The sequence below is a fragment of the Prionailurus bengalensis genome, chromosome F2, assembly GCF_016509475.1.
Source record: "Prionailurus bengalensis isolate Pbe53 chromosome F2, Fcat_Pben_1.1_paternal_pri, whole genome shotgun sequence".
Taxonomy (NCBI): Eukaryota; Metazoa; Chordata; class Mammalia; order Carnivora; family Felidae; genus Prionailurus; species Prionailurus bengalensis.
This window is the reverse complement of record NC_057353.1, coordinates 20397874-20425770: the sequence shown is the minus strand read 5'-3', so window position 1 is coordinate 20425770 and position 27897 is coordinate 20397874. Positions and strand designations below refer to the sequence as shown.

Here is a 27897-nt window from a genome sequence, read left to right as displayed (position 1 = left end):
TCACTTGAAGCTTATATTGGCATAGAGAGGATGCATCTGAAGAGGCAGAGTACAGGGGCGCCTGGGTGGCTCAGTTGGTTAAGCGTCCTACTCTTGATACTGGCTCAGGTCATGTTCTCGGGGTTGTGGGATCGAGGCTGAGCACAGAGCCTACTTGGGATTCTCTCTCTCTCCCTCTCTCTGCCCTTCCTTCCCCAAAATAAAATTTTAAAAGTAAAATAAAATAAACGAAGTACTCCATTGTAAAAGATAAATAAATGAAATACAATAAAATAATTAAAAAGGTAGAGTATAAACAGATCTGCGGCTAAGGGAAGTCCCCACAGGGGGAGGTGGGCATACTTCCAAGCAGAGAGCGCAACATGCACGAAGGTCCAGTGGTGAGAGAGCCGTTAACTGAAATAGTTCCTATATGTGCAACAGAAACAGAGATCATGATTATAGAGGTCAGTGGGCCCAGAGGATCTAAGAGTCTTTTACTTGCTGAGGCATTTTTTACCATAATCTTGAGTGCCGTGGGGTCCATTGAAGGATTTAATGCAGAGAAATGAAATGATGAAACTTGTATTTTAGGATGCATCCCCCGTGCTGGGGCCAGTGGACTAGAGGAGAGCGAGACTAGAGGCTGAGCACATTTGGGCTATTGAAGTTGTCCATGTGAGGTGATAGAATATGAAACCAGCGGGGAGGGAAGGTAGAAAGTGAATGCTCAGGGAGGGAGGAATCATTGTAGGTCCTACAAAAAAAACCCTGGTTTTGTCTTCTTTGAATAACCACTGTCCCTATGGTCTACATCATACCATTAGCAAAAAATAATTAGTAGGTTTTCTGTATTGACAGAATTATGAATATGGGAATGTTCACGGCAGCATTATTTATAGTAGCCCCAAATAATTCAAATGTCTATTAGCTGATGAACAGATAAATAAAATGTATATATGTACTACAGAACATAATTTGGCAATGAAAAGGAAATGAAGTAGTGATAGATGCTACAAATATTATGAACATGGACAAAATATTATGTTTGGTGAAAGAAGCCAGTAACAATAGGCCACGTATTGTTTGATTCCATTTATACGAAGTGCCCAGAATAGACAAATCCATAGAGATACAGCGTAGATGAGTGGTTGCCGGGGACTGGGCTGGCAGCGGGGGCAATAGGAGAAACTGCTAATGGATATGTAGTTTCTGTTTGGAATTTTGAAAATCTTCTAAAATTGATTATGGTGTTGATTGAACAATTCTGTGAAAGCACCGAACTGTACACGTTAAATGGGTGAATTGTCTAATAGAAACAATATGACTATGGCCATAAAGTCACCCTTATCTAGAAAGCAGAAGACCGGCTAGTAGAATGAGGCATGTAGAATAGGTCAAGAAATGATAAGAAATAGCAAAAACTGGAAAAAACTTAAATATCTAACAACAGAAGAATGGTAAGTTATGGTATATTCATAAAAAAAGAAATGACAGTGAAAATCCTGATAATTAACATATCTGCATTTTAAAACTTAATAACTTATAGATACGACCTAAAATAGTATTGGGGGAATATTTAATTTAGGAGTAACACATCTTCATGCTGACCCTTAATACTGTTACTAATATGTTACCAAAGAACACTAAGAAAGCAAAGAATCAATATATTTCAGAGTGATCTTATTTCAAAATGTGGAGGGTTTTTTTGGGGGGGGGGAATTTTAAAAAACTTTTAGGGTCAGCTTCATTTAACTGAAAAATTTAGTGTATTGCACATCTTCAGAGGAGACCCAGTTAACAATTTCTCACCTACCTCTGAGTTTAAGAGAAAGGACAAGGTTATTACTTGGAACAACAGAAGAGGCAAAGGATAACTACAACAGTATTAATAATATAGAGCTGAAATGCAGCATGGTAGAAAGCATGGCATAACCATGGAAGGTAAAATAACACAGATAAGTCCTTGGGATTTCAGAAGGAAATTGGACAGTGAGCATCACCCAAATTGTAGGTGACTTCTGTCATGTATGCTTTATTGCAAAAATATTTTGCAAACCCTTTGGGCCCTTTTATCACATTTTTTAAATTGAGGTATAATTGATGTATAATACTAGGTTTGGGCGTACAACATAATGATTCGATATTTGTGTGTATTACAAAGTGATCACCACAAGTAAGCCTAGATAACACCCATCACTGTACATGGTCAGAATTTTTTTTTTTTATCTCTTCGGATGTCTCATTTTGTTTTTATAGGACCACTAAACCAATCAGGAAAAAACCAAAAGCAAACGTTTGCTCTTAATAAGGAAAGCGAGGAAGTGAGTAGAGAGTGCCCATAGTTGGGATTGGGGGATAAAGGGTGAGAGAGAAAGTGGGACAAAACTTCCAGGGGTCTGCCTAGAAAGAATCATAGAAATTGGTTTAAGACAAGATATTTTGGCTTCAGTATATTTGTTCTATCATTATTTTTTGTTATTGATTCTAAAATTATTGTACTTACAAAATGAGACTGCGGAGTATAAGGTAGTGTTAGTGGCTAATAAAGAATGAAAAATTATCAGAAATCTTAGAATGCCGTATATTTGTAGATGATGTCTGTATTTTAAGGGTCTGTGTATCAGAATTTCAGAGGATTGTTTTAAGACTAATAGATGTACTTACATTTAAAATTACATTCAGAAATCCTTACTGCAGTATTTTTTAACTTGCTTTTTAAATCTCAATTCACTATCCTTGAATCTTTTTTTCTCCCTAAGAGCAAGTCCCCCGTCTTAGAGGCTAGAGGATTTATTTCTCTTTCCTGAGAATTTTCTTTCCTTAACTTTTTAATTGCAGTGCTGTTATGGGTCCTGCCCCAAATTTTTCTTAATTTTTCACTCTTCACTTAATTGAGCACATCCGTTTCACATTAGGGATGCACCTCTTTTTATCTTAGGAAGAAACTGATATTCTCTGAGTGAATTATGAAATTCTCCTATTCAAATTAATGGCAAATGTTGAAATGTGTTTCTGATAATTAGGGAATCATTAATGGAGGAACCATTCTAGATCTTTTCAAAAGTCTTTCCAGTCAATATTTTACCTTACGTCGAAATTGACAGAGAGTGCTTTGCAAAGTTTAGTGTTATTTTGAAGGCAGAATGAACTTATTTCGGGGCCAAGATATTTCTGCCATACTACCAGCTACACAGCTTTTATAATTTTCAAAAGTTTTCCTATGTAAGGATGTAAGGATATAAGGATAGGAACAGATCTATTGAGCAACACATTGTTATTTTTTATTTTTATTTTTTTGCAGTTTCTTTCATTGGAGCACATGTATTCTGCTGGTTGTCACATCTGTCCCATCCTAGTTCTCCGAAAGAATTGCCAGTTAGAGTCTAGTTCTTTGTGTTGATGTTTTTAATTAATCAGGAAAGGACAATTTGCTTTCAAGTCTTAGGCGAAGGTCCTTGCTAATTGGAAACAATTCAAAATTTCTTTCAGATTTTCTCCACTGAACTTGTTCTTCTCCATTTAGCTTTGGTTTTTTTGGTTTTTACTTTTTGAGTAATAGCACTTTGATTTAACTTATTTTAATATATAAGATTTGATCATTTGTGCTGCCTGATTATTTGGTTTTAAAAAAAGATTCAGAAGTGTTGGAAATAAAATTCAAATTTACATGATTTTTAGAAATGTTTATTCATTTATTTTGAGAGAGCGTGTGCAAGTGCTTGTGCAAGCTGGTGGGGGGCGGGGAGCAGAGGGAGCCGGGGAGAGAATCATAAGTAAGCAAGTTCCACCCACCCAGCGCAGAGCCCGTGGGTTCCATCTCATAAGTGTGACATGACCTGAGCTGAAATCAAGAGTCAGATGCTTCCCCTCAGATTTACATGATTATGTCGTATTTTTAGGCGTGCAGCTATTTTATAAGCTAAACTAGAACTATTAGTACTTTCTTATTTCTTTCTAAGGGCTATAGTCTACCCATAGACGCTTTCCCATTACTCTTATTGAATTTATGGTGATGATTTCAGCTTGCTAGGAATTTCTTGTGAATCAGTAAAGATAAGAGTTTGGCAAATGAAGTTTGATAACTGTAAATGAGATGAATAAAACTGGACATGACAATCTTAGAAAATGGCATTTGCAACTTTAAAAAAAATTTGGATTGATTGCTAATTTAAAATCAACTACAGATCAGTGTACTGGCTGTCCACTGGCTTGGTCTTTTTATATGCCGACAAAAAGTTTAATATTTTTAAGTGTAATGTAAATCAGTTTGGTCTAATTCACTGTGACACTTCTTCAGTCCTGAATCCCAGTGGTGGAAGACAGTACATCAGTGTATCTGCTGCAAATATGAGGGCTGAAGTGAGTGGGGTCAGCGAGCATCCTGAGTAATAGAACAGTTTACTTAGTAGCAATGCGGTTGGGTCCTGAGTATGAATACCTTTTGGCCCACATTCTGTGTGGATTTCGGGGTTGCGATCTATAAGTTGTTTCTTAAAGGAGTCTTAGAATAATTATTCTGAAATATTCTGGAAGCAGAACCTTAGGGAAAATTATTTTGGAGCAAATCCAGTCCTTTTGCTAAATGGGGAAAATGAATATTATTGGTTTAATCTTGAAAGACTGTCTGTAATACGAATGTGAAATGGATTTGGGGCTAGAGCTTGGTGTTGTACGCATTTATACAGGGGTAGTACCAAAATTGTTCTGAGACTTGTTCGGAGATGACATAAAGTGAAAGAATTTTGTGCTTGGAGACAAGCACTATAAACTTTTGACCCTACTTCAAAAAAACACCCCAAAAAACCCCCCACACTGGAGTTCTGTAAAGCACCTACAGATGGCAAGGTTTAGCATCTAGCCAACGCTTACTCTTCACAGGAATTATGATCAGGTTACACTCCAGACACTTCGGAAACTTCAGTGCTACCGTGGGGCAAAGTTAGATCTGAGTTGCCTTTCGGGTGCTTGTATATATTACAGAATCATCAAGAACATTTAGCCTAAAAAATGCAGCGTTTCGCCAAGTTTTTATTATTGCTTTCTTTAAGTGTTTCCTTGACATAAGTTTTTTCGAATGCATTATAAGTTAAAACCACTTAGACTTCTCAGATATTTGCTGACGGCCTTAGGCTACCCTTATCATTTAAAAAAAGTTGGAGGTATATTTTCACAACACATAAATAGGTACTGATGAACTTTTTTTGTCCACTGCACGAATCTTAGAAGATTTATAACCACAAATATTAAAAGCAGTTCACAGGTAAACATAAAATATCGAAGATAAACTTATTTTTCTAGCAAAATACATAAGTAGCTACATACATTGTATACAGTGTAATTAATGTATTTTACTGTTAATATTTCTGATGGCATTACAAGTGCCATGAAAGGATAGTTTTCTTCATTAAAACTACTGATATGTGTTTAATATTAATAAATAAATTTCCATCGATTGAACAATAAAAGGCTTGTTATTTTACATCTTCAAAAAGGATTCCTATTTAGGAATTCAGAGAATTCTGGTTTTTTTTAACATTAAACATTCATGCTATTTATTTTGTTATTAATCAAACATGTTATTTCTGCCATGATGTCCCTTTGTAAGATTGTATCGGATAAAGAAACCTTAATGATTTCTACTGATGACCTCAACCACTAACCACTAGTTGTTTCTTTCGCTGTGTTCCCTCTTCTAGTACATACCCCCTGATGGCCTCCTTTGGGTTGATGTGTAATCTGACTCTTGTGACAGATGTTAGAAGGTGGAGGAAAGGGATTCTCTGTTTTTAGACCAATCGGTTAAGAGACTGCTGTATTAAATCTGTGGTCAGAAGAAAATTTCTTTAGCCTTTTAAAATGACTGCCATCAAAGGAAAAGCACATGATAGTATAAACAAAATATGACAGAGAAAAATTGAGGGAGGAGTAGGAGAGACAAGAAGAGAAGTTAGACATAACTAAGGACGTTTTGGAGGAGGGGGTAGGGTTTTCATGTTGAAGCATGTGCTTTGCTTTGACTGATTCTGGCTTAATTTCTGTAAACATCCCTCCATCTAGGATGAATCAATGCATTTCAGCCATGTCTGTACCTGTTGCAGAATACTGGTGATGAAAGTTTATAGGCAATTTAAAGATGGGGGAAGAAAAGTGAAAAAGCTTGAAGTTTCAGGGATCCCACAAGATTCTGCCAACTCTGAGCACATTCTGAAATACCAAAAAAAGAAAAAAAAAAGTGTATACTTTAAAAAACCTCTGTCAAGTAAATTTCCATGAGTTGGAAATCAGTTGAATCAAAATACACACTTTTAATTATTTCTTGCAGTAATTATACCTGTGTGCAGAGTCCCTACAGTTTTTCGATATATTTATCAAATTTACTCTATACTCCCTATAAAATGTTTTTCTGTGGAAAGTATTTTCCACAGTGAGTGAAAGGGTTTTCACCAGGAACTTCCTTCACTGGGTAATGGGGTGGAGGAGCGAGGGAAAGAGCTGGTAGTTTAATGCATAGAAGCCATGTTTGCAAGCAAATGAGTCATGGTTGAGGGAACTGTACCCAGGATCAGGAGCAAGTGATCAGTTGCTCGCTCCAGTTCGCTGTGACGGTTCTGTCCATCCCCGCAGCGAGGACCTGGGCAGCTGGTGCTGTTGCCCACTCTTTGTCTAAAGCTTGGTGGAACAGAACTCTGACATGATTCTGGTTTTACTTATTGACGCTGAGAGCACGAGCATGCAAGCTGTGGAAAGCATCCCATCCGTCACTGTAGTTTCTACACAGTCAAGTCCAGTGAGAGCATCTTTTAGTAATTTACGACTTCAGAAGTTGAGTATTCGTTCCCTTAAAAATCTTACTTTATTAAAGCATTTAATTTAAAAAAGGGAAAGAGCGTCTCAGTTTTCCCATTAGAGAACACAAAAGGAAGCACGTAATGACTGCTGATTACACAATCTTCACATAAGCACAGCAGTTTAAATTTACAACAGGGTACCAATTACAGGTGCATTTAGTCAGTTGAAACATGTAAAAAGTTAATATTAATGAGCTCAGCCTCCTTGACAGTACTCTGGTGCTTACTTTGCTCCCATCTCTTTGAGTTTATTATTTTCTATTAACTAAGAAAAGACACTGCAAATCTGTCATTTACTGTGCTACATCTTGTTTATAATAAGGACTAGAAGTGAACGTTTAGTTGAGAGATGGCAAAGAGAGCCTACTTGGCTTTAAGAATATGGTTAGAGAAAGAAATGGCATATGCCTGTGTGCCCCCCTCCCCCTTTTTTTTAATGTTTATTTATTTTTGAGAGAGACAGAGAGACAGAGCATGAGCAGGGGAGGAGCAGAGAGAGAAGGAGACACAGAATCCAAAACAGGCTCCAGGCTCTGAGCTGTCAACACAGAGCCCAAGGCAGGGCTCGGACTCACAGACCGCGAGATCATGACCTGAGCCAAAGTTGGACGCTCAACCGACTGAGCCACCCAGGCGCCCCTGTGTGACTCTTTTTAATGGGCCACGATATATTTCATATGTCTTCCCTTTTACTGCATATTACAAACAAAACATTAACAAAATTAACATTCCAAAGCGCATTCATAGATTTTAGTTGCTAATTTAAACTGCTTTGAAAAGTCCTACAAAACAGTACTCTTTTAAATAAATATGAGGTAGAAATTCATTATACTTGTCTTTGTCTTTAATTGCTTATATATATGTGTTCAAAATAAATGAAATCAAGCATGATTTTGTACAGTGTTCTTTTTTATTAACTATGCAAGCACATTTATTTAAACAGACAGTATTAATGTCTGTTGATTAGGCAGATTTCAGAATAAGTTTCTGTGCACCAGAAAAGCAAATGCAAGTTTCTTCAATGTGAGTAACTCCACATATCTCATTTTAATTTTGGTGGTGGTGTTGTTAAGAGGGGCAGGGAGGCAGGTGTCAAGAAAGTCTAAACTGGTGTTAGGATATGTTTTCCATTAGTAAGAATCATCTGTCTTAAGTGATTTGCATGTCAGTTACCGGTACCATAATCATCTTTATTTCTCAGCTTCCTTGTTTTAGGGCTGGACGAAGACCAAGAAATCATTTTAAACATCAGTTTTTAAAAACTAAGGCCTAAAGATAACAAATGATTTTCTGGCTGTGGCATAGGTACTTAGCGGGCTGTGCTGGGACGGGAGTCCCGGTTCTTACCTTCCCAGTTCATTGGGTCTTGTGATCAAACCACATAGCTTCCCCTAACTGTTTCTGTAAATGAAACATTTTCACTGGTTGCTGTTAGTTAATCAAGGTTGTAGTATGTGTCGATTCTGGTGAGATGAGTAATTGGGATTTCAGTGAATATGTGTATATGTATTTTTAAAACCTGTCTGATAAGTCACCCTTAAGGCTATTAGATTGAAAATTAAAATTTTGACATAGGCCCATCTATGAGATTTTTTTTTGTTGTGGATGAATTTAGGTTGACGTGTTTTAAATCAGGATGCGAATGTGTGTGTCTTGTATGTTGAGAAGCGGTGATTGGTTTCTTTGTCCCTAGTGAAAAATTGGAAACAGTCTTATGAAAATTAGCATTTAAGTTGAAACCACAACTTTACTATTTTTCTCTTTCTGAATTTGTTAGTTTGGGGCCGCAATTGTTGTTTTTGCCTCTATTAAACATTAGAACAATGCCAGTGTTTATACTATAGAAAGTACTCAGGACACCCATGAATGTAGATCCTGATTACCCTGGTGTTGTGGCAAGGGTGCTTATGTGTTATGGTGAGAATCAGTGGTAAGATTGCAGTTGCTGTCAGAAAGTCCTGTCCAGGTACAGGTGTGCTGTTTCGAAGGGGTACAAGCACCCCGATGTTTATAGCCGCGCTATCGACAATAGCCAAAGGATGGAAAGAGCCCAAATGTTCGTCAACAGATGAATGGATAAAGAAGATGAGTATTACTCAGCAATCAAAAAGAATGAAATCTTGCCTTTTGCAACTATGTGGATGGAACTGGAGGGTATTACGCTAAGTGAAATTAGAGAAATACAAATACATACGACTTCACTCATATGAGGAATTTAAGATACAAAACAGATAAACATAAGGGAAGGGAAGCAAAAATAATATAAAAACAAGGAGGTGGACAAAACATAAGAGACTCTTGGTTGCTGGAGGTATTGTGGGAGGGGGGATGGGCTAAATGGGTAAGGGGCATTAAGGATTCTACTCCTGAAATCATTATTGCACCATATGGTAACTAACTTGGATGTAAATTTAAAAATTAATTAATTAATTAAAAAAAGAAAGTTCTGTCCACTTTTGCTGTGAGATATAGGAGTTCGATGTGGAATATTACAGTGCTATTAAAAATCAGATTTTCAAAGCCTAAAATGATAAGGAAAAATACTGTTGTAATGCTGTTAGGTGGAAATGGTAGGATTGAATTTATACAATTGATTTTTTAAAATTATGTTGTGTTCAAAAACTCCTGGAAGTAAATACATTGTGATGTTAAATAGTATCTTCAGATGGTGGAAATATGGGTATTTCTCTTCTTTCTTTACTTTTCCCTATTTTCTACATTTTTTTTCTAGTGATAAAAATAAAAATAATAAGCTCGATGGGAATGAAATTAGAGATATTTGTCCTTACAGATAAGCTGAGTGATAGCTGAAAATGTATCTATAGTTTTTTTAAGTTTGAAAGTGCCCATTCACCTGAAAGTGCCCATTCAACCTTATTGTTTAGGCACCGAGCTACACTTATGGCTCATTCTTCCAGTAACTGGTGTTACTTTGTATTAAAAGTACAGAATGGCTATTGTGTTTTACTTGTACTAATTTAATACTGCACTTTCATGGGATTCTGGTGGGTGGCGGTGATTACTCTTTCAGAAAAACCTGAGGCATGGAGAAGGAAAATAATTGTTCTAAGTAACACACCTAGTAACCAATGCAGCCAGGATTTGAACTAGCCTGTCATGAGAGTCAGTAATTTTAAATATTACATAGTGGCTACCTAAATTTTGCAGTGTGGTATAGAAAATATGACCTAAGGAGAAAAGATACAGGAAAAAAGATAGTCAAACTCTGCCTAACATAAGATTTTGCCTACAAACTGAATGGTAAATGTGTAGATTTCTGTTTATTGTCACATCATGTAAAAATGGCCAGGCTGAGTATCCTTAGATTCAGAGGGTCTAAAAAAAAAATGTAGACGATATGTTACAGGCTAGATGGTCCTCTGGAAATTAGTTTTCAGGGGTGAGTCTCCATGTGCTTCCCAAGTGACTGAGATGGAGGGACAACGACAGGTCTTTGGCACTGCTGAATGGGAGAGCTGGGCCTGGCATATTAAGGCAGTGAGGACAGGGAGCAAATAATGCTTGAAAGAAAGGGTTCAAGTTGCAGGTCACAAGGGCAGACTCCGCATTGTAGAAATTGATTTCAGGAACAGCTGCTTCTCATAAGGGCAACTGTACCTAGCAGTAGGGATTTGTAACAGGTTAAGGAATCTGAAAAGGCGAGGATGCCAGCCGGCCAATCCTTGGTGAATTACCATGTATCCTACTTCAAACAGGAAGTCCAATTAAAATGATTTTATGTAAAACGAAGTAAAGTTTTTTGAGATCATATTTATTCTGATCAGCAATTTTGTAATTTCCTTATTCTCCTTCAAGCACCATTTTCACTCGTGATTTAGCAGGGCATAAATACCTACTGTCAGCACGTTATGTAATAAATAGAATGATAAAGACATTTTATTTTTTTAATCTTTTTAATGTTTGTTTATTTTTGAGAGAGAGAGAGACAGGGCTTGAGTGGGGGAGGGGCAGAGAGAGAGAAAGGGAGACAGGAATCCGAAGCAGACCCTTAGGCTCTGAGCTGTCAGCACAGAGCCCGACACGGGGCTCAGATCCACGAAGCATGAGATCATGAACTGAGCTGAAGTCGGACCCCCAGCCGACTGAGCCACCCGGGCACCCAAGACACTTTAAATACGGGATAATTTTATGCCCACAGGAGCTATTTAATATGTAATCAAAATATTTCAGTTACATTCAGTTGACATTTTGGTGGGTCTTCTTTCCTTTCATATATTAGAGGTATCATGTCTATCACCTAATAGAAAGAGGCTGGATCTTTATGAGCTCTCCTTTTAGGAAATGACGATACCGGCATCTGTTGAGAATAATGTAGTAGATACCTGCTGGACCAAGGAACTGAGTGGTAGACATTCTTCTAGCATAGGCCTTTTCCTAATTTACGTATTTTTCATTAAGTCTTCTCAGATAGGTGTGAATATCTTCAGTTTACGGAGATTAATGAGAGAGAATTATATGGCCAGAGATAGTAAGTAGTGGAGCCTAAGATCAGAGACCTTCTGACTCCGAGTCCATTGTTCTTGTTGCACAGATAATGTACATCACAAGAAAATGTTGTTAGCGTTTAAATCTCTAAGTATAAGCATTAATTATTTTTGACCAAAAGGGTAGACGATGTAACCTTATCATTTCAAAATTTATTTAACCAGAGAATATTTATTGAACCCTGACCACTACAAAGTACTGTGTCAGTTGCTCTATGAGATAAAATGAATCTCTTGCCTTCAGGAAGCCTACAGGTGTGTGAGGTTGATTTACACATTAACAAAAACAGCAAGGCAGGATTTTTGTTTGTTTTTTTTGCTTTTGGTTTTGTTTTTTGTTTTGGTGATTAAAGATGGTTAACTTTATTTTTTAAAAGTTTTTAATTAGGGGGTGCCCGGGTGGCTCAGTCGGTTAAGTGTCCGACTTCGGCTCAGGTCATGATCTCACAGTTCGTGAGTTCGAGCCCCGCGTCGGGCTCTGTGCTGACAGCTCGGAGCCTGGAGCCCGCTTCGGATTCCTGTCTTCCTCTCTCTCGGCTCCTCCCTGCTCACACTCTGTCTTTCTCTCAAAATAAATAAAGATTAAAAAAAAATTTTTTTTTAAGTTTTTATTTAGTTTTTTAAATTTTAATTCCATTACAACACACAGTGTTATATTACTTTTGGGTGTACAGTATAGTGATTCAACAATTCTGTGCATTACTCAGTGCTCATCATTAGTTACTCTTAATCCCCATCACCTATTTCACCCATCCCCCCACCCACCTCCCCTCTGGTCAGCATCGGTTTGTTCTCTATAGTCAAGATTCTGTTTCTTGGTTTGTCTTTTTTTCTTTGTTCATTTGTTTTGTTTCTTAAATTCTACGTATGAGTGAAATCATGTGGTATTTGTCTTTCTCTGACTTATCTCACTTAGCATAATACCCTCTAGCTCCATCCATGTTGTTGCAAATGGCAAGATTACAGGCTTTTTTATGGCCGAATAAAAATCCATTGTGTATATATACTGTGTCTTCTTTATCCCTTTATCTCTCAATAGACACTTGGGCTGCTTCCATAACTTGACTGTTGTAAATAATGCTGCAGTAAACATAGGGATGCATATGGACCAAGGCAGTTTCTAATTCATGTGTAGTATACATAAGGTATTCTGTGAGTAACTCCAGAACTATGTTTCCTCCCTGCCACATGTGTACATCCAATAAATATTTGAATGAATGAATGAGTCCACATTAGAGTCAGTTGGTTAGGGAGGAATATATGGGGGGTGGAGAAAAGACTTGGGGCAAAGCCTTTGAAGACAACTAAGATTTGAATACCTGAAAAGGGGTAGCGCTGGGGTGGTGGCATTCCAGGTAAGAGACACAGCTTGAGCAAAGAGGAAGAGAAGGGAATGACCAAAGCCCATATAAGGCTTTGAATAGAACATTGGCTTTTGTATACAAGAATAGTAGATGGTATGCCTGGACGTACAGCTTTGAGCCAGGCTTTGAGGCCTATAAATGCTGGGTTAAATAACGTGTTTTCTTTTTATTCTCTAGGCAGTGGCTGTCCTCAAAAGATTTAAGTTCTAGCATCTGATAAGTGACATTACCAAAGTGGCATTTTTTGTTGATTGTTTTGCTCTTGGTACACTGAGTGGATGCGGCCGGGGGTGGGGGTGGGGTGGTGGAAGTGGAGGGGTGGAGACCAGAGGTGAGGAGTGAGGCGGGGGCATTGGTTTAGAGCAGTGGGCACAGTGATCCAGTTGCGCTGAGGGGCCTGGCAGCAGGAAGGCAGCTTGTCAGAGCCTGACTACTGGTTGTGTTGGGAAAGAGAAATTCAGTGTAAAAAAATAGAATTGCACATGGAATAATAGTTTTAAAGTTCTCTGCAAACCAATGTCTTACAGTGTGTTCTGGTCAAGAATTGCCAAGGGATAGCATTCTTTTTTCTCTTGATTTTAAATGATTGTTCTTCTTAACAATTTAATTTTTTTTTTTCAACGTTTTTTATTTATTTTTGGGACAGAGAGAGACAGAGCATGAACGGGGGAGGGGCAGAGAGAGGGAGACACAGAATCAGAAACAGGCTCCAGGCTCCGAGCCATCAGCCCAGAGCCTGACGCGGGGCTCGAACTCACGGACTGCGAGATCGTGACCTGGCTGAAGTCGGATGCTTAACCGACTGCGCCACCCAGGCGCCCCTCTTCTTAACAATTTAAAACTATAACACTTCCAGGGCACCTGGGTGGCTCAGTCGGTTGAGCGTCTGACTTTGCCTCAGGTCATGATCTCGTGGTTTGTGAGTTCAAGCCCCGCATCGTCGGGCTCTGTGCTGTCAGCTCAGAGCCTGGAGGCTGCTTCAGATTCTGTTTCTCCCTCTTTCTGCCCCTCCCCCACTGATGCTCTGTCTCTCTCTCTCAAAATAAAATAAACATTAAAAAAATTTTTTCTTAAGTATAACACTGTCTTGACCCCCTTTCTTTTGTATTATTTATAGCATTCTCTTTCTTCTTTTCTCAGAAGTAACTGCTATCCTGACTCTGTTGTTTGTTGTACCCATGCCTTTTATTTTTGCTTTTTACTTTTACTCTTTGTATATTTGTTTATAATATTTGGTATTATTTTCTATGTTTTAAAACTTAATTAAATAGTACCACACTATCCGTATTGTTCTCCAACTTGCCTTTTTCCTGTAACATCACAATTTTTTTAGACACTAATCTGTCTGTTTGCAGGTCAGCCATGCCTTATGTGAACATATCACAATTTGTCTGTTTTCCTCTTGATGAATGTTTAGGTTGTTTCTAATATTTTTGCAATTACAAGCATTCCAGGAGCAAGTGTTCTTGTACGTGTCACCCTGTGTACATATTGGAGTTTCTGTGGGGTATTACCTAACAAGGTAATTGCTCGGTTGTAGAATATGTGATTACATTTGTAAAATGATATTTCAGTTTAGTTTTAGCATGCATTCTCAGGTTGCTGTTGAGATTCCACATTGACCATTTTGGCTCTTTCCTCTGAGTTGCCTATCAATACATTTTACACTTTTTTCATTTGGGTTATATTTTTCACATTGATTGATAGTTACTGATACATTCCAGACACTTTAGGCTGGTATTTTAACCTTCGGTTAACTCTAAGTCTGTTCCTTTGGTAATCTATATCAACTATATAGACTATATCAACTTTGATTCTCGGTGACATTTTATATGTAAAAATGACCCTTGATTGCTAAGCCATATCTTGGAAAGGCTAAATGAAATATGAATACCTGATGGGGGAGCCCTAGCGTTGAGCTTCCCTGGTGCAGTGACTCTTACAAATGAGCATTTCCATCGTGGGGACCTTGGAAGCTTTGCTTACGAATTTGATGTAAGAGATACTGGCTTCTGTGGAGCAGGAAACATCTCAACGGGCAACTCCACCCGGCCAGTGTGGACCTGAGCTAAACGGGTGCACGGGCTGATGGAAGTACAGTACTTGCACAGCAGAGTGGTGCTTAATGCTTCTCTGCTGGCAAGCCGTGCTCCTGCATGTATTCTTCTGGGGACACTGGGGCCAGAGGTTGCTTACGATAATTGTGTGAGTCTGAATGTTTAGCTGAACCTAAGAAAACCCTTTGGTGTGTGTTGCGGCTATGTTAGTACTTAAGATTGTTTGGAAGAGAGTTTATTTGGAAGAATTAGCTTCTTATATATTACACATCAATGAAATATCTTTAATTTTGTCTTAGTTTTCTTAGAATGCATTTTTTTTTTAATTTTTTTTTTTCAACGTTTATTTATTTTTGGGACAGAGAGAGACAGAGCATGAGCGGGGGAGGGGCAGAGAGAGAGGGAGACACAGAATCGGAAACAGGCTCCAGGCTCCGAGCCATCAGCCCAGACCCTGACGCGGGACTCGAACTCCTGGACTGCGAGATCGTGACCTGGCTGAAGTCGGACGCTTAACCGACTGCGCCACCCAGGCGCCCCTTAGAATGCATTTTAAAATACAATCTCTAGGGGCACATGGGTGACTCAGTCAGTTAAGTGTCTGACTTTGGCTCAGGTCATGATCCTGAGGTTCGTGGGTTCAGCCCCATGTCGGGCTCTGTGCTGACAGCTTGAAGCCTGGAGCCTGCTTCAGACTCTGGCTCCCTCTCTCTCTCTTTCCCTCCCCAGCTTGTGTTCTCTCTCTCTCTCAAAAGTAAATGAATAAACTTAAAAAATTCTTTTAAATATAATCTACATGTGGATTATGCAATCCAGATTAAGTAATAGACTCTGTTAGGGGAAGTGGAGAGTATCACAATTTATGTCTATACTGCTCTGCTGCATGAGTTTACGCTGTCCAAAATAAATGGAGAGGGGTCAGCTAACAAGGCATCTGTTCCCCTGCCGTACTCTGATCATTTTTTATTGCTTTTGATTTTTAGAAGAGGTAAACTTAAACCAATGGGCTCAACTGATGGCTTGCGGACCCCTGTTGGAATATAGACTTCTTAGGCATGTGGTCAGGTCTCTCCAGATTCTTAGCTTAGCCCATCAGTGTGATTTTTCTTTTTCATGGATGCATACTTTTCCAATATGATGTGATTTAATAGGAAAATAGTATTTGATATCCCAAAAACGACTTACATATATTTTGGTAACATTTATTTTGAGATAAAGGAATGTATACGTCTTATTCTGTTTAAAAGTGTAAACAAATATTTCTTGATTCAGGTAGAAGAGTTCAAGTTGATTCCTGTATAAACATGTGTATCTTTGTATTATTTTAAAGAGGTTATTTCAGTAAATTGCAGACCTTTAACTAATCCTTGGCAGACTCATGTGTAGTTGACAGCCCCAATTTAAAAATATGAATTTGATTTACTTGTGATTTGTAAAACCAAGGAAAATGCCAAAACTTGTGGTAGAAATGATAAACTTACCTTAAGTAGTGCTATAAAAAAATAAATAAATAAATAAGAGGCTTAAGGGTGCCTGGCTGACTCAGTCCAAGAGTGTACCACTCTTGATCCCAGGATTGTGAGTTCGAGCCCCACATTGATGTAGAGATTGCTTAAAATAAAATAAATAAACTTAAAAAAATAAGATGCTTAAACATGGCTTTTTCTTTTTCTAAAAATGATATCATATACATGAGAATGATTATTCTGCTTGCTCACTGCTTCACTTCCTTAAAGATAAAAGAAATAGGGTGTTTTTTGGATTAAGGCTGAAATTAAGGCCACTTTCTCAGGTCTTCTTCCCCTCTTCCCCTGGTTATGACCAGCTGTCCTGTAGCCAGATAGCTCTTGTGTCCGCTGGCCTCCTGTCCTACCTCCCTGCCCCCCCATGCTTGTAGACAGGCGTACCTTGCTTTATTGTGCTTCACTTTATTGGATTTTTACCAATTGAAGGTTTGTGGCAGCTCTGTATCAATCAAGTTTATCAGCTCCATTTTTCCAACAGCATTTGCTCACTTTGTGTCCCTGTGCCACATTTTGATAATTCTCAAAATATTTCGCACTTTTTCATTATTATATTTGTTATGCTGATCAGTGATCTTTGATGTTACTCCTGTTACTGTTTTGGGATGCTGTGAACTGTGCCTATATAAGACAGGGTATGTAGGATAACATACAGTGTAATATTATTTTTAGGTGTACAATATAATGATTCAACACTTCCATATGTACCCGGTGCTCATCACAACAAGTGCCCTTCTTAATCCCCCCAGCACCTGTTTTAACCCATCCCCACACCCACCTCCCTTCACGTAATCATCAGTTTGTACTCGATACTTAAGAGTCTGTTGGGGTATCTGGGTGGCTCAGCTGGTTAAGTATCCAACTCTGGATTTTGGCTGAGGTCATGATCTCACTGTCATGAGATCGAGCTCTGCATCAGCACAGACCCTGCTTGGGATTCTCTGTCTCCCTCTCTTTGCCCCTCCCCTGCTCATACACTCTCTCAATCTCTCTGTCTCTCTCCGTCTCTTTCTCTCAAAAATAAATAAACATCTTAAAAAAAGAGTTTGTTTCTTGATTTGTCCCTCTCTCTGTCTCTCTCTCTCTTTTCTCCCCCTTTGCTTATCTGTTGTGTTTCTCAAATTCTACATATGAGTGAAATTGTATGGTATTTGTCTTTCTCTGACTTATTTTTTGGCTTAGCATTATACTCCTTGGTTCCATCCATCTCATTGCAAATGGCAAGATTTTGTTCTTTTTTATGGCTAAGTAATATTTCACTCTGTGTGTGTGTGTGTGTGTGTGTGTGTGCGTGCGCGCGCGCTCATGTATGCATGTACACTTCACATCTTGTTTATCCATTCATCAGTGGACACTTGAGTTGCTTCTATAATTGGCTGCTGTAGATAATGCTGCTATAAACATCAGGGTGCACTATCCTTTTGAATTAGTATTTTTGTATCTTTGGGTAAATACCTACTAGTGCAATTGCTGGATACTAGAGTACTTCTCTTTTTAACTTTTGGAGGAACTTCCATACTGTTTTCCAGAGTGGCTGGACCAGTTTGCATCCCCACCCCACCAACAGAGCAAGAGGGTTTCCCTTTCTCCGTATCCTTGCCAACACCTGTTGTTTCTTGTGTGTTGATTTCAGTCATTCTGACAGGTATGAGGTGATATCTCATTGTAGTTTTGATTTGCATTTCCCTGATGATGAGTGATGTTGAGCATCTTTCCATGTGTCTGTTTGCCATCTGTATGTCTTTGGGAAAATATTCATGTCTTCTGTCCATTTTTTAATTGGATTATTCGTTTTTTGGGTGTTTTATCAGTTCCTTATGTATTTTGGATACGGATATGTCGTAGGCGGCAAACTTGATGGATAAATGGCTGTGTGTGTTCTGACTGCTCCACTGACCATTTGGTTGTTTGTCTCTGTCTCTCTCCGTTTCCTCTGGTCTCCCTATTTCCTGAGGCACAACACAGGAGGCATGCCTCCTGAGGCATGAGGCCAGTTAATTGTTCAAGTGAAAAGTGGTCTCTAACTGTTCAAGTGAAAAGAAGAGTTGCACATCTCTCACTTTAAATCAAAAGCTAGAAGGGATTAAGGTTAGTGAGGAAGGCACATCGAAAGCTGAGACAGACTAAAAACTAGGTTTGCCAAACAGTTAAGTTGTGAGTACAAGGGAAAATTCTTGAAGGAAATTAAAAGTTACCCCAGTGAACACATGAATGGTAAGAAAGCTGAACAGCCTTATTGCTGATAGGGAGAAAGCTTGAACAGTCTGGATAGAAGATCAAACCAGCCACAACATTCCTTTATGCCAGAGTCTAATCCAGACAAGACCCTGACTCTCTCCAATTCTTTGAAAGCTGAGAGAGGTGAGGAAGCTGCAGAAGAAGAGTCTGAAGCTAGCAGAGGTTGGTTGGTCCATGAGATTTACGGAAGAAGCCATCTCCGTCACATCAGAGTGCAAGGTGAAGCGCAGTGAGTGGTGATGTGGAAGCTGCAGCAAGTTATCCGGGAGATCCAGCCAAGCTAGTTCGTGCGGGCGGTGACACTAAACAACAGATTATCCGTTGATGTGGAACAGCCTTCTATTAGAAGAAGATGCCATCTAGGACTTCCATAGCTAGAGAGAAGTCAGTGCCTGCCTTGAAACCTTCAAAGGACAGACTGATTTCCTTGTTCGGAACTAATGCAACTGGTGACTTTTAAGATGAAGCCAGTGCTCATTGACTATTATGAAAATCCTAGGGCCCTTCAGCATCATGCCAAATCTATTCTGCCTGTGTTCTAAAAATGGCATCACAAAACCTGAATGACAGCACATCTGTTTGTAACATGGTTTCCTAAATATGTTAAGCCCACTGTTGAGACCTACTGCTCAGGAAAAAAGATTTCTTTCAAAGTATTACTGCTCTTTGACAGTGTACCTGGTCACCCAAAAGGCTCTGATGGAGATCTACAATGAGATTAATGTTTTCACGTCTGCTAACACAGAATCCATCCTGCAGCCCATGGATCAAGGAGTAATTTTGACTATACAGTCTTATTATTTAAGAAATACATTTCACAAGGCTGTAGCTGCCAAGTAGTGATTCCTCTGATGGACCTGGACAAAGTAAACTGAAAGCCTTCTGGAAAGCCATTCTAAATGACATTAAGAACATGTATGATTCATAGAAAGAGATCAAAATGTCAACATTAACAGGAATGTGGAAAAAGTGGATTCCAACCCTCATTGATGACTTTGAGAGGTTCAAGACTTCAGTGGAGGAAATACCTGCAGATGTGGTAGAAAGTTCCAGCAAGAACTAGAACTAGAAGTGGAGCCTGAAGGTGTGACTGAATTGTTGCAATCTCATGATGAAACTTGAACAGATGAGGAGTTGCATCTTATGGATGAGCAAAGAAGGTGGTTTCTTGAGATGGAGTCTACTCCTGGTGAAGATGCTGTAACAATTGTTGAATTGACAGGAAAGGATTTAGAATATTACATAAACTTTGTTGATAAAGTAGTGGCAGGGTTTGAGAGGCTTGACCCCAATTTTGAAAGACGTTCTACAGATCAGATGCTGTCAAACAACACCTCATGCTAAAGAGAAACCATTTGTGAAGGGAAGAGTCGATTAACACAGCAAACTTCATTCTTGTCTTATTTTAAGAAACTGCCACAGCCACCCCAGCCTTCAGCCATCACCACCCTGATCAGCAGCCATCAACATCGAGGCAAGACCCTTCGCCAGCAAAAAAGATTACCACTCACTGTTGGGGCGCCTGGGTGGCGCAGTCGGTTAAGCGTCCGACTTCAGCCGGGTCACGATCTCGCGGTCCGTGAGTTCGAGCCCCGCGTCAGGCTCTGGGCTGATGGCTCGGAGCCTGGAGCCTGTTTCCGATTCTGTGTCTCCCTCTCTCTCTGCCCCTCCCCCGTTCATGCTCTGTCTCTCTCTGTCCCCAAAATAAATAAAAAACGTTGAAAAAAAAATTAAAAAAAAAAAGATTACTACTCACTGAAAACTCAGACATGGGTTAGCATTTTTTAGCAACAAAGCATTTTTAAAATATTTATTTTCTGTTTTAGAGAGAGGGAGAGAGCATGAGCGAGGGAGAGGGGCAGAGGGAGAGAAAATCTCAAGCAGGCACCACACTCAGCATGGAGTTAATGCAGGGCTCAATCCCACAACCCTGGGATCATGACCTGAGCTGAAATCAAGAGTCAGACACTCAACGGACTGAGCCACCCACGTGCCCCAGCAATAAAAGTATTTTTAATGAGGGTCTGCCCATTTTTTTTTCTTTTTGACATAATGCTGCTGGGCACTAAAAGACTTTAGGATAGTGTGAACATAACTTTCATGTTCATCGGGAAACAAATTTCATTTGATTCACTTTATTGCGATAATCACTTTATCGTGGTGATCTGGAATCGAACCTGTATCTCCAAGGTATGCCTATAAGCTGATTAAAGTTGCATAAACGGCGTATTGAGAGACCATGGTTTGCTTGGCAGGATGGGCTATGCCCATGGACCACTCCCACAGCAGTCCCACCCATGCCCCTATCTGGGCTGTGATTCAATGAAATGCAATAAGGGTAACTCTGGTTTGCTTTTTCCATGCCTGGAACCAGTTATTGTTACTGTGCCTCTTCCTGCTTCTCCATGTAAAAATACTTTAACGTATATAGATTTGAGTAATCCATGTGGTTACTCCTGTCTGGCGAGAGCATTAAGCATATTAATTATTCTGTGTATGTGCTTGATCATTGAATTTACATGAAAGTTCATACAGTATGTATACTGTATGGGTAAAGAACCATACATTAATATGTATATGTGAACACGTGTATGTTAATACCATATATATTGCTGTAGTCGTGAAAGAACCAAGTCAGATTCTGGGTGTGAATCCAAGCGCTGACACTATAAAATGGGGATAATATAAATATCCGCTTCATGGGGTTGTTGTTAAATGAGATAATGTGTGTAAAGTGCTTAACGCTAGGCTTAGCACTTGCTAAGCACTCAATAAATATTAGCGGTTCTTAAAATTACTTTAATTTGAAGCTTTGATATTTAAAAGGTATTAAGGTGTGAGGTGCTTGTTCATTTCGTTGCCGTAATTATTTCATAGTGTCTTCTATAGGTACTGAAGTTTATTTTTATTTAGCTTTATATGTTTTACTAAACTCAACTCAAGTTTTACTGCAGTGTCTTACCATCACATTCACTATTTGCCGTATCCACCTTTTCCTTTTGACTGGAGCAAGCATACGATTTTGTCATTTCTTCCTCTTTCCTGTTAAAGCATATTGTCATTATAAAGGGATGGGGTTAGCTTTGAAGATTTCCCTTGTATGTAATATGCTGTTTCATCTTTATCACGACCTATCCTAGGAACCCAGGTAGCATGGCTTTTCCCAGTCAAATGTTGTGGTCATTCACCAGTTCATGTTTCAATAATCACAGTGTTTCTTCTCTTTTTTGGTAAGCTGTTTGTGAATATTTTTAGTTGTTAATCATTTTTTTTTAATCTAGGAACTTTATTTAAAGATCCTTTTCTTAAATAATAGATTTCCTATCAAAATGAGTGGTATTGGTGATGCTTTTAAGGAAAACAAATTGATAGCCTTTAGCATCTTAAAAGTGTGAGATAGAAGTTAGTGTACTATTCAGTAAGTTTACTGCTTTTTATTTTTTGTAAGATTTTAATTTGAAGTAATCTCTACACCCAACATGAGACTTCAACTCACAGTCTCGAGATCAAGAGTCCCATGCTCCACCAACAGCCAGCCAGGTGCCCCAAGTTTACTGTTTAGTTGTGCTTAAGATACTTAACACTTAAAGTTGAACATTTAAACTGTTGATTTGTCCGTCATTATTCTGTTTAAAGCTAACAATTACGTATAGTGCCTTGCTCACCACCAAGCATAAATAGGCCCCTACCCTCATTACACTCCACTCTGTGGATACAGAATTAAAACTCATTTGGAAGAATTAGGACCAAGAGACAGTATTTTTGAAATGTTAAGATTTATTTCCACTCTCTCTGACCAGATAGCCGTATATTTACAAACTAAGCTCCTGGAGTAATTAACTTTGATTTTTATTTTAGATACCTTTTTTAAGGAGGACGATGGCTCTAACTCTGTTTCTTAGTTAAAGGTGTTGAATATGAAGGGAGGAGTTAGAGTAGGTGTCTTCTGTCAGATTTTCTTCACACTTTATATTTGCCTTATCCCTCTGACTAATAAGTCTCGTGTTTCACACCTGAGTCAGGAACCAGTGCAGTGAATTTGTTCTTTACTTAGTCCATTTAATTTCTCATTTACATATGGTGTAGTGAATACCAGCCATAAGACTTTGACATGGGACATCTCCCCTCAAACACAGAAATATATAGGAAAAGTTAGTAGCAGGATCAAGGGTTTTATTGAGTTTGTCTTATTTTTACTTATTCATTGCATTGACATATTTTTTCGACTCTGAAATTTGGGCTCAGTGTCTGAGATTCTAACTTCTCATTCTAGTTTTGTGTGTGTGTGTGTGTGTGTGTGTGCACGCATATATATAATGTTTATATAATGTTTATTTATAATGTTTATTATATATAATGTTTATATAATGTTTATTATATATAATGTTTATATAATGCTTATAATGTATATTATATAATGTTTATTGATATAATGTTTATTTATTTTGAGAGAGAGAGACAGAGAGACAGTGCTAGTGGAGGCGGGTCAGAGAGAGACGCAGACACAGAATCTGAAGCAGGCTCCAGGCTCTGAGCTGTCAGCACAGGGCCGGATGCAGGGCTCGAACTCACGGACCATGATATGACCTGAGCCAAAGTCAGACGCTTAACTGGCTGAGCCACCCAGGCGCTCCATAGTTTTATATTTAAATCATAGTAAACTTTTATGCACCTAATTGCTATGTAATAATTATTTTCCAAATGTACCCAACATTTTACAAATAATAATAGTATTGTAAAATGTACCCAACATTTTACAAATAATAATAATTTCTTTCACATGTGTTTTAGTAATAGTTAAGCTTTCACTATAAAAATCCCTTAAGTGTCTCAGGGAACAATGATATTGACATATGACAAAATTGTTATGGTTACCATCAAATATAACAATTTAAGTTTATATTATGTACCAAGGTATCATAATCAGTGCTATAGAGAATATACAGATGAGTAATACACAGACTGTGACATCTAAGAACTTATAATCATAGTGCTGGGCCACTTTTAACTTTATCATTTACTTAGGCTATGATAAGTATGTGGAAAGCAATAATCATAGTGTACAAAGAATGTAGTAGTTTTTTTACAGTTGTGTCCTCAGTTCTTGATATATTTCTTGGCACATATCAAATGATTAATAAATATGTATAGGTTGACTGAAAGATGCATTCAGTTTAGTTTGATGATTTCTGGGCATTGGGAAAGGGGAGAGGGCTCTGTCTTTTTCTTTTTCTTTTTTTTTTTTAAGTAGACTCCATGCCCAATGTGGGGCTTGAACTCACACGCCCAAGATCACGAGTCGCATGCTTTATTCACTGAGCCAGCCACACACTCTGGGAAATGTCTCTTGCGTGAAGGATTTAGGGAAGACTTCACAAGGAGGCCATTGAGAGGATAAACGTTAGAGGATCTGTAGACTTAGCTACGCATGAATGGCTGGGGACAGGAAAATTGAAGGGAAGGAATGTGTGAGCAGTGAACAAGGTGACCACAGGAAAGTGCCAGGCCAAGTCTGAGAATACTGCATACTCCTCTTTGGCCAGAACTGAGACCGCAGAGCTAGGGGACTGCAGATTTGGTGGACAAATCTGGAAAACTAGTTAGATTGCCAGGCTCCTGAATGCATGATTCCTATTTGATCTCACAGAGAGTAAGAATAAGGAAAGGAAGGAGACCTTACGAATACTGAGTCCTACCATGTGTTAAGAAGTATGGTAGTCAATTACAATTTTCACACTTAATTCTCACGCTAGTACTCTATGGTCACTTCCATCCCATGTTAAACATGAAGGAACTGTGGTGACAAAATTTGGTCCTGACCCATACGGTAAGTTGAGGAAGGGAGAAAGCTGACATGGGGAGAGGTTCCCCGCGAGGCCTGCTAACTAGAGAAGGAAATCCTAGTAGTTGCAGAGGGATTGGAGAGAAGCTGCAGAGGTAGAATCTAAAGACCTTGGGCACTGACTGGGTTTGAAGACAGAGGGAGAAACAAGAGTTAGAAGAGCTTGCTGGGCAACAGTGCGCATGAAGCGGCAGGTGCGGGAAGAGGGTTTCCTCAGAAAGGTGATGAGCTCCATTTCAGATGCAGCTAGGGACAGATGTCTGTGAGCGGCCCACAGCCCGGCAGTGGGGCACAGGGGACATCACGAGGCTGCAAGTATACGTGGAGTCCCGCATATACAGATGAGATCATTGAAACTGCATCAGCAGGTAAGATCTGCAGGGAGTGGTTTTATAGGGAGAGGAAAAGCAAGGATGTCATTCAAGTAATGCCCATAGTTGGGTTTTTGCTTTTTCCTTCCTCCCTTCCTCCCTTCCTCCCTCCCTTCCTCCCTCCCTCCCTCCCTCCCTTCTTCCCTCCCTCCCTCCCTCCCTCCCTCCCTTCTTCTCTCCCTCCCTCCCTTCCTCCCTCCCTTCCCCTCCCTCCCTTCCTCCCTCCCTTCCTCCCTCCCTCCCTCCCTCCCTCCCTTCTTCTCTCCCTCCCTCCCTCCCTCCCTCCCTTCCTCCCTCCCTCCCTTCTTCTCTCCCTCCCTCCCTTCCTCCCTCCCTCCCATCCATCCATCCATCCATCCATCCATCCTTGTTTCCTCCCTCCCTTTCGCTTGTGGCAGGGGGAAGTGGACCCAACGCAAGTGAGGAAGATAGGATGAGAAGCTTGACCATGCAGTGTCACCACGGGATAGTGTTGAAACCTTGGGGCAGTGTTGAAAACCATGTTCTGATAGAGGCCAAATTGCACAAGGCTTGAAGGAAATGGCGAGAAAATAGGGCTTCTTTGTGATTCTCAGGAAGGCCAAGTGATCCTGTGGCATATTTAGAAAAGCGATGGGGGCGCTTTGGGCTGTCACAGTGATTGGAGGCACACTTCTTGTCTGAAAGCGTAGCAAGGAGCAGGACAGTCCCAGGCTGCTCCACCTGAGATGGTTAAAACATACCCTCTTTTCTAGTCCCCCTGCATTCTTCTTTTCCTCCTCAGCACTTATGAGCACCTTACATGCTGTAAGTTTTACTTCTTTATCTTGTTTATTGCCCATCTCTAGATCGTAAGGTCAGGGGGTAGAATTTTGTATCTGACTGGTTCACTGCTGTATCCCCAGTGCCCCCCACATAGTAAGGCCCTCAGTGAATAGTTGACGAGTAGATGTCTGGAAATCATAGTGATTTGTGTCGCAGTTCTTGCCCGCTCTTCATACCGTGAACTAGTTGAATGGAGCTGAATGATCTCTGTGTCCCTAACAATGCTGTGCATAGCGCAGCTGATGTATCAACTTTTATTTATAGCAGCAGCCCAATGGGGAGAAACTAGGGGTTCGGATCTCAGTGGGGCTGAGTTAGAATTTTTGTTCTTCCTAATGTGACTCTAATTGTTAAACTACCAAACCTTTCTCTAAGCCTCATTTTCCTTAGCTGTACAATAGGGATAAATTAGTACTTATAGCGTTGTTGAAAGGATTAAAGATATAATGCACGTCAGAGTGCCTGGCAGATAGTTGGCACCCAATACGTAACACATGTTTTGCAATCTTTCTATGGTTTAACCTTAAATGTTACTTCACCTCTCTCCTGCGTTCAGTTTTTTTCATCTCTAAAAGGGGACGATCAAACCAGCCTCACGTTGTTGGTATCTGGAGGAACCAGTGAGACACTACACGCAAAATACCCGGCATAGTGCCTCCTGAGTTGGTGGCAGTCATTAAGCATGTGTGCCTTGACTCCTTTTGCGTATGAATGTAGTGGTTAAGAGCACAGACTCTGGACCCAGACTCCACAGATGCAATTCCTGGCCCTTTTACTTATGAGCTCTTCTTGACCTCTCTGCGCCTCAGTTTCCTGTAAATTGGGAGGAATAATAGTGCCTAGCCCCATGGGATTGTTGTGAGGAACATAGATATAAACATCAATAGAAAGCTTGGACCGGGGCACCGGGGTGGCTCAGTCAGTTAAGTGTCCAACTTCGGAACAGGTCGTGATCTCATGGTCCGTGAGTTCTAGCCCCACGTCGAGCTCTGTGCTGACAGTTCAGAGCCTGGAGCCTGCTTCAGATTCTGTGTCTCCCTCTCTCTGCCCCTTCCCCACTTGAGCTCTGTCTCTCTAAAAAAAATAAACATTAAAAATAAATAAATAAATAAATAAATAGGGGCACCTGGGTGGCTCAGTCGGTTAAGTGTCTGACTTTGGCTCAGGTCATGGTCTTGTGGTTCGTGGGTTTGAGCCCCGCGTCGGGTTCTGTGCTCAGAGCCTGTGTTCTCCAGATCAGAGCCTGGAGCCTGCTTCTGATTCTGTGTCTCCCTCTCTCTCTGACCCTCCCTGCTTGCACACTCGTGCTCTCTCTGTCTCTCAAAAATAAATAAAGATTTAAGAAAATTAAAAAAATAAAAGCTTAGACCTGTACCTGACACATGGTAAGCACTAGCTGTCCTTGATTTTTTTAAATGTGTCTTTATTGCTTTTCCCCCCTCTCTTTAGTCTATTAAATAGTTTTAACCTGATGTAGTCTAAGTAGAATATCTTGCTTATAAAGAATGGGATCCCTTCATAATGAAATTGGCCATGTGTGTGGGGGGGAATATCATAAGACATCAAAACCAGTAAAACTACCTCTTCATGATTTGACCTGTCTGGATAACGTAGCCGTGGTGTTGAATCTTTCATATACGATAAAAAAGCTACACCTTGTCTCTGATTCTGGTCAAGATCTACTCAGGAGCAGTGGCAGGCTGGTTTAGATCTCATCTCTGAAAAACTTTTTTGTCACTTGCGAATTTGCCTCCATTTCTCTGCCCCCTGTTCTGCCAGCTGGTTTCCAGGAATGGTGGGGAATGCAGTTTGAGTAGAACCCAGGAGGAAGCAGCAAAATTGGAAGGACAGGTGGTGAGTAGTTGGCCAATCTGGAAACCTTTCCTCTCCTGCTGAGGAAGATTTTCATTTACCAGCAAAGCATTTTTCTAACAGAATTCCAAGAACATACCCCAAATTGTACCCCTCGCTTCTTCAATCCCATCAAGGATAAAAGCTCTATCTTCAAAGAACTACAGAGTTTATTATGTCACTGTGAGCGTGGCCGGGTCTTTATTCATGTCTGAAACAGGCTTACGAAAAGAGAGATGGCTCCTTCCAAATAGCAGATTCCGTTTCCGTTCACATAGCAGGCTACTGTTGAAAACCCGTTGTGTTGTGTTGATATCCTCTCTCCCTTAACGGAGGCTCTACTCGATCTTCGCGGTCTGTGATTCTTGGCCGCCCCAGATCTCTCTCCCATTCTCACCCTGGGGTTGGGATGGCAAGTAGTCTTCATCTCTGGTGCCAGCTCCTATTGATTATAGTCATTGCCTGGAGTGCTGTGTTGAGCAGAATCGAGAGGCCACATACAGGCTCAGAAG

The 27897-nt window shown here is 39.8% G+C and overlaps 1 protein-coding gene and 1 pseudogene across 8 annotated transcripts in view; both read left to right on the top strand.

Moving 5' to 3' along the window:
• The window catches only part of NCOA2 (nuclear receptor coactivator 2), a 293750-nt gene that overhangs the window by 115727 nt on the left and 150126 nt on the right, over positions 1–27897 (top strand). The gene's annotated exons all lie outside the window — the stretch shown is intronic.
• Positions 363–25265, top strand: LOC122495969 (annotated as a pseudogene).